Raw genomic sequence first — 9,716 nt, 5'->3', positions numbered from 1 at the left:
TGGGATCTTCCCAGACCAGGGCTCGAACCCGTGTCCCCTGCATTGGCAGGCGGATTCTCAACCATTGCGCTACCAGGGAAGCCCGTGCACTTGATATTGAACTGCCTTTTCATACTGTTTCTTTTTCTGTGGAGTGCAATTCTTACAAACCATGAAGCTTACACGTTTTTATCCGTGTTATGGTAGTGTGGTTTTTTCAGATTGTGCAAATGGCATCTTGAATAAGTCACTCATTGCCAGCTGTTTGGGGCTCGTTTAAAGAAATAATAGTAACAATGACTGTTGTTACTCAGAGATGTAGAGTCCCCGATTTCTTTTCCATAATTATTTTAAAAGAGTAACGACTGAATAGATCTTTGAGTTGTTTTATTCAAAAGACATGTGTTTTGCACCACACCTAGATAACACAGTAACACAGCTGCCAGCTGCCCCAGCTGTGTTTACTTCATTGTCCCTGCGTAGAAGGTGGTTCAGGCACTGTCGAGGCAGCAGAATTCCTGGGTGACCTTTTCATAATTTATCTCCGTGGAGATTCTTGGCTGCCTGAAGAGTCCCAGAGACCTTAGAGGAACCAGCAGAATGACTGATCTGTGTGAGCCTTTGTCTGTCTGGCTTATGGGGGTTTTATTTTTGTTTTGTGTTTCTAAATGAACAAGGTGGAGTTGCATCCCCTAGTCAATTACCTCTTGAAATGTTCATTTCCTCGCCGCCGGAAGAGGTGCCACTCGCCCAGGTAAAAGCCAGGGTGCTCGGGAGTGGGCTTTAGACCCAGCTGGGCTGAGGCTAGTTCCTACTGTAGGGCATCTGGGGCTGAGGAGGGGGCACAAGGGAAAGGAGTTTAAGAAAAGCTCTCCACTCCCCCCGCCCCATCCTGGCCCACAGCATCCCAGCCTTCAGCCCTGAGCCGTGTGATCAGGGTCTTCCTGCCTGAGGCTCCACCTCTTTATCTCAGCACATCTTGAGGCCTCTCCCACCCAAAGACACACCTGTGAAACGGCACCTCCGTGGGCCTATCATCCCTCAGGCTGTCCACTTCTCACACCCCATTGCCACAGATGCCGCTGTCTGTGCCGTCTCTCCATTGTCACCCCCAAGTCATCCCTTAACCCTCTGCTTTCTCTCTCCTCTGACCCCGGCCCCTCCATCTCCATGACACGCTGTCCGGGCTCCCGTGGCAGTGGCTTCTCCTGGCTCCTCTCCTCCTGCTGGGGCTGCCCTTTCTTAGTCTCCTTCGGGTCCCTCCTTTCCTGCACTCCCCCTTGAGAGGAAGATGTGATCCAGGGCTCCCTCCGTGGACCCCCGGAGCATCCTCTCTCCTCTGGGGCTTCCGTTTCCAGCCGTCTTCCTGATGGACTCCGATCTCCATCCCCTGTCCAGCCTCCCTCTTGAATGCCCACCTGTGCTCTCGCTGTTTGGTGAATGGATGTCTTCAGTCCCGGGAGCCCAGCTCTCGGGCTTTGCCGTGCCTTTGCACCAGCCGCTCCTCCAGGCCAGAAAGCTTTTGCCCGACTAACTCATTTTCACTCTTCCTAGAGCATCAGGTGTCATCCCCTTGGGGAGCCATCTCTGGTCCCCCCTTTCCCTCCTTCAGGTCTGTGCACATACCTTTGCTCTTTATTCAACAAATATTGAATATGAGTATGAATGCTTCAGTGTTCCAGGCACTGTTCCAGGTGCCGAGGGTTCAGCAGAAAACTCCGTCCTAACACTTGCTGCCCTGTAGCGAGCAGTTGTGTGCGCGTGTCCGCCATCCGTCTGCCCTGGAGGCCAGAGCTGCCCCTCACTCCTCGGGGTCCTCAGTGTTTGCTGAAAGAGCAAATCCGATTATGCTGATTTTCTCCCTTCTCCTGTCTCCCTTTTCTGCTGGTGTCTTTCCACCATCTCTCGCAGGAGCAAAAACAGGAAATACAACTTCATAATTACAGGATTAGCCAGATAAAATTTCATCACTGTTTCCGCCTTCTACATATAGTTTGTTGAAATTTTGTGTGTGTGTGTGTGATGCAAAGTGTGAGTTGAATGCTTCCTTTGTTTGATAAATTTGCTCAGCTGCAGCCAGCAACAAAAGTTTCCTTTCTGCCTTGTCCTTTGTTCAGAGCTGAAGAACTCAGTTCTTTGAAAGGGAGAGAGGAATATTCTGCTTATATCTTATTCTGGACAGTTCCTATGCCATGAAGACCAAAGTATTTTGTTGGGGAGCAAGCAGAGGGTTTTCAAATGTTTTTATCTTCTAAGACATCCTCTCTTTCTCCTGAAACAAAGCAACGCAAGGCAACAAATAGACTCTTTGTGGGCTATTACTGGTAGAGGTGCCAGGTAAAACACAGGACACTCAATTAGGTGGCATTTCAGTTAAACAATGAATAAATTTTTAGTGTATGTATGTCCAAATATCGCACTGGACGTAATTACACTAAAAAAGTATTTGTCGTTCATCTGAAATTCAAACTAACCAGGCATCCTGCATTTTTATTCACTAAATCTGGCCACCCTTATGACTGGCAGAAGGCAGTTAGTTACTGGGATTCGCCATTTGGGGCTCTTATTCTCAATCACGGTAATGTTTCAGAGGGACATCCTAGGATGTGGTGAAAACCACTGCCTTTGCCAACTTTAAGAACTTTTAGAACACTTCTCAGCCCCAAGCTGGAGCAACAGTGAAAAGGGGGCTCACTCTTTCCCCGGACGTCCTTCAGCCTGGAGGGTTACAGTGTCGCAGGGTAAGTGGGAAAAATGACATGGCGAATGGCAGCCCAATCTTTATCCCTGGGGTTGCTCAGCTGTTACAGCAGTAGAAGCTGTCTGGTATGTAAGTACATTCAGTTTCGTCCAGCAGTAATTTATTAAATCTTCCACGCGTGAGGCAGAGCAGAGAAAACTGTGCCCACCTGCAAGACGCTCACAGTCTTGTGAGGAACAAAAGCGTTCCCAGTGGGTCTGGACCCTGGGTGGACGTTATAATTACCTGGGAGCATTTTTTTAAAAATTTATTTATTTATATTTATTTTTGGGTGTGTTGGGTCTTCGTTTCGGTGCGAGGGCTTTCTCTAGTTGTGGCGAGCGGGGGCCACTCTTCATCGCAGTGCGCGGGCCTCTCACTATCGCGGCCTCTCTTGTTGCGGAGCACAGGCTCCAGACGCGCAGGCTCAGTAGTTGTGGCTCACGGGCCCAGCTGCTCCGTGGCATGTGGGATCTTCCCAGACCAGGGCTCGAACCCGTGTCCCCTGCATCGGCAGGCGGATTCTCAACCACTGCGCCACCAGGGAAGTCCCTACCTGGGAGCATTTTAAAGCAACACTGATGCCCAGGGATGCACCCAGAGATTCGGAGTCAGGTGTCTGATGGGGGCCGAACACGGATAACTTTGAAACGCCCTCCCCCAGATTGAGCCAGAGTTGAGACCGGCTGTTTCAGCATCACACGTGGTCGTGAAGGATTCTCTGAGCCCGGGTGCGGAGGAGGAACGGCAAGTGGCACAACCTCTGCTTGCGGAGGGAACACGTGGCCAGTGTAATTCTGAGCCGTGACTCAAAGGGGAGGCTTCCAAGCCCTTTCAGTAGCAGCGCAGTGCTTAGAAACCGACTCAACACTGCATTCCTGAAATCACTGCTAAGTGAGGGTGCGGAGGATCCGACTCCCACACCGGAGGGCCTCAAATTGGAGCTAAAATTTTATGGGAGCTGGATTCATGCTTACTTTCCATTTGTCATTAGTCCTTTGTGCTGTACGACTGGCTGATGGGACCCGAGTGGAGTTAACGTGGGAGAGTTAAAGCAACGAGTGTGGAATTGAATATAATTCATTGTAAAGACTGACTGAGAGAAGCCCGTCCCAGCGGCACTTGCTAACACTGTGACGTATCATTAGGTTGACACATCTGTCCTGTCACTAAAAGTCCTGTGGGGCGAGTCCCCGGGTGGAGGGCTGGTTTGGCCCGCAGGTCGCCTGTGCTTTGTAGCCCCAAGTCAGTGTCTCTGAGGGTCATCAAGGACCTCCTGCATCTGAATCCTGGGATGCTAGTGAAATATGCAGATTCCTGGGCCCTGCCTCAGAGCTGGGGAACCAGGATCTCTGGGGGGTGGGCCTCCAGTCCAGTAAAGAACTCCTGATTCTGGTGCTGGGGTCAAGGGCTTAGTCTAAACTGCATTTTGAAGGTAGAAGACTGAAGTCAGATGGGGGTAGAGGCCAACCTTTTTCTTCCCGTCCTCCTTCTTTATTGTTATTATTATTGTTATGATTATTATTTTTATTATTTCTGTGAACTTCCCTCTGTTGGGGGCAGTTTTATTATTATTACTATTATTGTTGTTGTTATTATTTCTATGGACCTTCTGTTTGGGGCAGTTTTATTATTGTTGTTGTTATTATTGTTATCTCTGTGAACCTCCCTCTGTGGGGAGCATTTTTATTATTATTATTGTTGTTGTTTTTGCTATTATAATTATTTCTGCAGACCTCCCTCTGTTGGGGGCATTGGTATATGAGCTCTTCGCCTTCACAGAAGAGTGACGATCTCCTGGGCATCCTCAGAAGTACCGGGTCCGTCCCGGATTATCTCCAGCTCTGCATAGTAGTCGATAATTTGAGGGCAACTTGTCTTTCTGCTTCGCTGAAATGGTACCACTTTTCTCTCTTTGATACTTTCTTCCTGTTGTTTTGAATGCAGATTTTTTCTTAAACTCTGAGCAGAGTCTTCCACATTTAACTCATAACTAATGCCATGTGTCTTATCGTAAATCTTCATTAGTGAATAGTAGAGCTAAAAATAGAACAGTGACGGTTGGCAGCAATTGAAAAAACTAAGGAAACTCTTGAATAAAGTTTTAAAATTTTACCTCTTCATTTTTTGCTAATTTGAATTTTGAAGTGATTTAGGGAATGACCTCTAAAGTATATCCTTCAGTCAACTGAAAATAGGATTTGTTACATAAATTAGTAATAGAAACCAGAATTTCTCAAATGGGGCTTTTTGTGAGCTACGCAGAGGTGTTTGGCTCACAAAAAGCCCTATTTGAGAATAGGAATATTTGGAATATTACGATTCCAAATAAGAATATTTAGGGACTTTTCCTATTTCATCCTGGAAAATATTAGATAAACCTTTAGATAAATTAGATAAATTTTTTAAAAAATTATTTATTTATTATTTATTTTTGGCTGTGTTGGGTCTTCGTTTCTGTGCGAGGGCTTTCTCTAGTTGTGGCAAGCAGGGGCCACTCTTCATCGCGGTGCGCGGGCCTATCATTATCACGGCCTCCCTTGTTGCGGAACACAGGCTCCAGACGCGCAGGCTCAGTAATTGGGGCTCACGGGCCCAGCCGCTCTGCGGCATGTGGGATCTTCCCAGACCAGGGCTCGAACCCATGTCCCCTGCATTGGCAGGCAGATTCTCAACCACTGCGCCACCAGGGAAGCCCAAATTAGATAAAATTTTAAACAGATTTTTACTTCAATGAATTTTTCTTATCCACGTTGCTTGTCTCTATTAGAACCTTTTACAAGAGGAATTCTATCCTACCCCAGATTGGAAACTTATTTTAAATTTGATAAACCTACATATCAGTGCACATTTCCCCATCACTTCTAAGTGTTCTGCCACCTGAAAAATTTGAGATCTACCGGCAGAAGCAAGATTGCAAATTTAAAAGCATTCACTAGACTTTATTTTTATATTCACATTGCAAATACTGAGAGAGTTAGGCTCCACCCCCTTTCTGCAGCTCACCCTCTCGTTGTTCTGGCTCCGTCTCAGCCGTCATCTCTGAGGGGTGTTCTCTGCAGGCTCCCCTACACTCTGTGCAGCCTGCATTATGTCACCTGCCGTGTTTTACAGGTAGGCACCCCTCCCGGTCCAAATACACGCCCTATCAGGAGCTGCAGAAATGTTTATCCTAAAGTCACTGACCAGCCTGAAAATCCACTATTGCACGTGCCACCAAGTGCGCAGGTCCGTGCGAGAGGCTGTCGGGGTGGGTCACGAGCCCTAGTCGTTCTCCGCCCAATAGGATCCGGACTCCGAGTGTTTATGTGTCCCCTCTGTGATTTGCTGGTCCCTTTAACAATGGAGTTGAGGACGAAAGCAGGGATGTGCTCTGACATGAGCAGGCGGGTGGGTTCTGCACTTGCAGTTCAGTGCTCAGACTGAGCCCAGTGGTCTACAACACACAGGACTTTATATCACAGCAGAGAGTTCAACTGTGGGCCTTGAGACTGGTGTGTGAGGGAAGCCTCGGAGCCATAAGGAGGCTGGTGACTGTCCCGTGTCCACATCAGCGGCCTCTGTCTTCCCTGGCCTTTGCACATGCACAAGCAACAGCGAAACCCCTTCCTGCCTCTTCCTGAAAATGAACTCTGAGGACCCAGGAGTCCATACTGATATGAATGAATGAGGGAGGGAGGGAGTGGATGAATGAATGAATGGAGGAAAGACAAATCTCCTCAACAGAAGAATTCTGAATAACTGATGTCCATACTCTGCCCTCAAGGAGCGGGAACATAACCCCCAGCCCCTTAAGTGTGAGCTGTGCTCAGTGACCTTCCTGTCAAAGAGGATAATGTGGAAAGGGGTCGGGGTAGCTTTATGGGGGAGCAACTTGACAGACAGGCAGGTGATCAAGGCCAACATCAGCAGTAATAAGCCAAGCTGACGGTATGTGCCTTTGACATGATGGGGTGAGAAGGGCACTTTCCCTTCGTGGTCTTCCTCCTCAAACCCATAACCTCAGTCTGAGCATGAGAAAAACATCAGAAAAACCCAAACTAAGGGGCATTCTCCAAAATCCCTGACCAGTACTCCTCAAAAGTGTCAAGGTCATCAAAAGCAAGGAAAGTCCGAGAAACGTCACAGCCAAGAAGAGCCCAAGGAGACAGGATGACTAAATGTGATGACAAATCCTGGATGGGTTCCTGGGTCAGGAAAGGACATCAGGAAAAAACTAAGGAAATCTGAAAAAAGTATAGATCTTACTTAAAAATAGTGTACCGATATTGCTTCATTAATTGTAACAAATGTGCCAATTTAATATAAGATGTTACTAATGGGGGAAACTGGTGAGAGCTATGTGGGAACTCTCTGTACTATCTTCGCAATTTTTCTGTAAATCTAGAACTGTTCTCAAATTGAAAGCTTATTAAAAAATAAAATAATCCCAAGGAGGAAGGTAAATTTTGATGCTAGGGGTAGAAGGGACGAGGTTTTAGAAGGTGATGCTTATTAACTAAAAACACAAGTTTTTATTTATTTATTTATTTATTTATTTTTGGCTGCACTGGGCCTTCGTTGCTGTGCGCGGGCTTTCTCCAGTTGCGGCAAGTGGGGGCTACTCTTGTTGCAGTGCACGGGCTTCTCATTGTGGTGGCTTCTCTTGTTGCGGAGCACAGGCTCTAGGCACGCGGGCTCAGTAGTTGTGGCTCGCGGGCTCTAGAGCGCAGGCTCAGTAGTTAATAGCGCAGGGCCTTAGTTGCTCCGCGGCATGTGGGATCTTCCCAGACCAGGGCTCGAACTCGTGTCCCCTGCACTGACAGGTGGATTCTCAACCACCGCACCACCAGGGAAGCCCAAAACACAAGTTTTATAGGAGAAAATATATGCCATATTCAAATTTGGGGTTCTTAAGACTATCAGAATATATTCTTCACAAATGTCATTGGTCTCCTTTATTTTGGTTTCAGGTAAAATGTACATATAATATTGGGTCTCTACTGTGAATTTATTTATTTATGGACATTAGCAGGTATAATAAAGGCAAAAAATGTCATAACAGATTATTAGTCATGACAACAGAAGCAAAAGCAGTACCATAAATAATGACTTTGTTAATTGCACTTTCCTTTATTAATTGGCATTCATTTTAGTCTGACACACACATCATAAGTATTGTTTATTTTTATACCTATTGTGAAAAAGCATACAAAATGGTGACTTTTCCCCTCAACTGTTCCAGGTCTGAATTAGAACAAGATGAAATTCTGCTTGTGCTTGGAGATACACCAGTTTAAAATAGAGAACCGTTAAGATTTCCCTTGTACTAAATTTATTTTTTGAACAGGTGAGATCCAGGCGAGCACTTAGCTTCTATAGCTCTGAAACTGTCATGATCAGATCATATGCATCTGAATCAGACCTCAGGATGAATTCCAAAGTCAGTATTTCAGTGAAGATATTTAATTGGACTGTTTACGTGGTATGTCTGCTAAGAAGAGTGTTTTGTTTGTTACGTAGAAGTTTATTTAAAACCATGAAAAGTGAGCCATAACAATCTTGAAAGAGTGCTTTTTCCTACTGCTAATTAGAGTGCTGTGGGTTTTTTCCCTATTTTCCAAAGGCCTTTGGTATATTTAAACTAAAGATACTCTTTGGATACCCTGTTCAGTTGAAGCCACCAAAGCTACTGTGAACTATAGTTTAGGAATACCAGAAAAGCTTAAGGTTCTGGTGTGAAGCTACAGATAAGATATCGTCTGCTTATATTTCTTCCTTAGGAGTTGATCCTCCAATTATTCCTACTCTGACTCCTTACAACATAGGAATGAATTTTTTTTTGTATAAAGGCAATAAACAAGGTATGGTACATGTATACAATAGAATATGACTCAGCCATAAAAAATGAAATAATGCCATTTGCAGCAACATGGATGGACCTAGAGATTATCATACTAAATGAAGTAAGACAGAGGAAGACAAATATCCTATGATATCACCCATATGTGGAATCTTAAAAAAATGATAAAAATGAACTTATTTAAAAAACAGACTCACAGACATAGAAAACAAACTTATGGTTACCAAAGGGGAAAGGAGGTGGGGGAGGGATAAATTAGGAGCTTGGGATTAACAGATACACACTACTACATATTAAATAGATAAACAACAAGGACCTACTGTATAACGTAGGGAACTATATTCAATATCTTATAATAGCCTATAATAGAAAAGAATCTGAAAAGTATATATATAAAACTGAATCACTTTGCTGAACAGCAGAAATTAACACAACATTGTAAATCAACTATACTTCAATAAAAAATACATAGATACATACATAAAACAGATGAATTTCTGAACTCTCAAGAAAAAATACAAATGCCTCAAAAAATGCTAGTACAAATTTTTAGGTACTATAGATATTAGTACTTGAGCTCTTGAATCTTTTTTAAAATTTATTTATTTTGATTTATTTCTTTTTGGCTGTTTTGGGTCTCCATTGCTGTGCGCAGGCTTTCTCTAGTTGTGGCGAGCGGGGGCTACACTTCGTTGTGGTGCGCGGGCTTCTTGTTGTGGAGCACGGGCTCTAGGCACGTGGGCTTCAGTAGTTGTGGCACGTGGGCTCAGTAGTTGTGGTGCGTGGGCTTGGTAGTTGTGGCTCGCAGGCTCTAGAGCGCAGGCTCAGTAGTTGTGACGCACGGTCTTAGTTGTTCCGCGGCCTGTGGGATATTCCCAGACCAGGGCTCGAACCTGTGTCCTCTGCACTGGCAGGCAGATTCTTAACCACTGCACCACCAGGGAAGCCCCAGAGCTCTTGAATTTTAATTGTATTTTTGAAAAATATAAAATCAGTGATGTCATCAGCATATATTTGACTTTGCGTGTTGTGTATTTCAAGTACCAGCCAAAGCTTTGTGCCCAGTGGGGATTAGGAGTGGCTGCTAGAACTGGGAGTATGATGAAAGGGTGTGTTTCTAGAGCTAATTTTTTTGTTTGTTTGCTTTTTGGGTTT

General features: G+C 45.2%; 1 protein-coding gene and 1 long non-coding RNA gene across 5 annotated transcripts in view; one reads left to right on the top strand and one right to left on the bottom strand.

Annotated features, from left to right (window-relative positions):
• FAM171A1 (family with sequence similarity 171 member A1) overlaps nucleotides 1-9,716 on the top strand; it is a 147,613-nt gene that overhangs the window by 20,958 nt on the left and 116,939 nt on the right. The window lies entirely within an intron of this gene.
• LOC309625723 lies at nucleotides 350-7,228 on the bottom strand. The gene is made up of 2 exons (XR_014242706.1): nucleotides 1,606-7,228; nucleotides 350-810 (listed from the first exon to the last, which is right to left on the bottom strand). It is a non-coding gene; the product is annotated as an uncharacterized lncRNA (long non-coding RNA).

Source organism: Balaenoptera borealis (assembly GCF_965194805.1).
Source record: "Balaenoptera borealis genome assembly, chromosome: 3".
NCBI classification, from domain to species: domain Eukaryota; kingdom Metazoa; phylum Chordata; class Mammalia; order Artiodactyla; family Balaenopteridae; genus Balaenoptera; species Balaenoptera borealis.
This window is presented reverse-complemented; position numbering and strand designations above follow the sequence as displayed.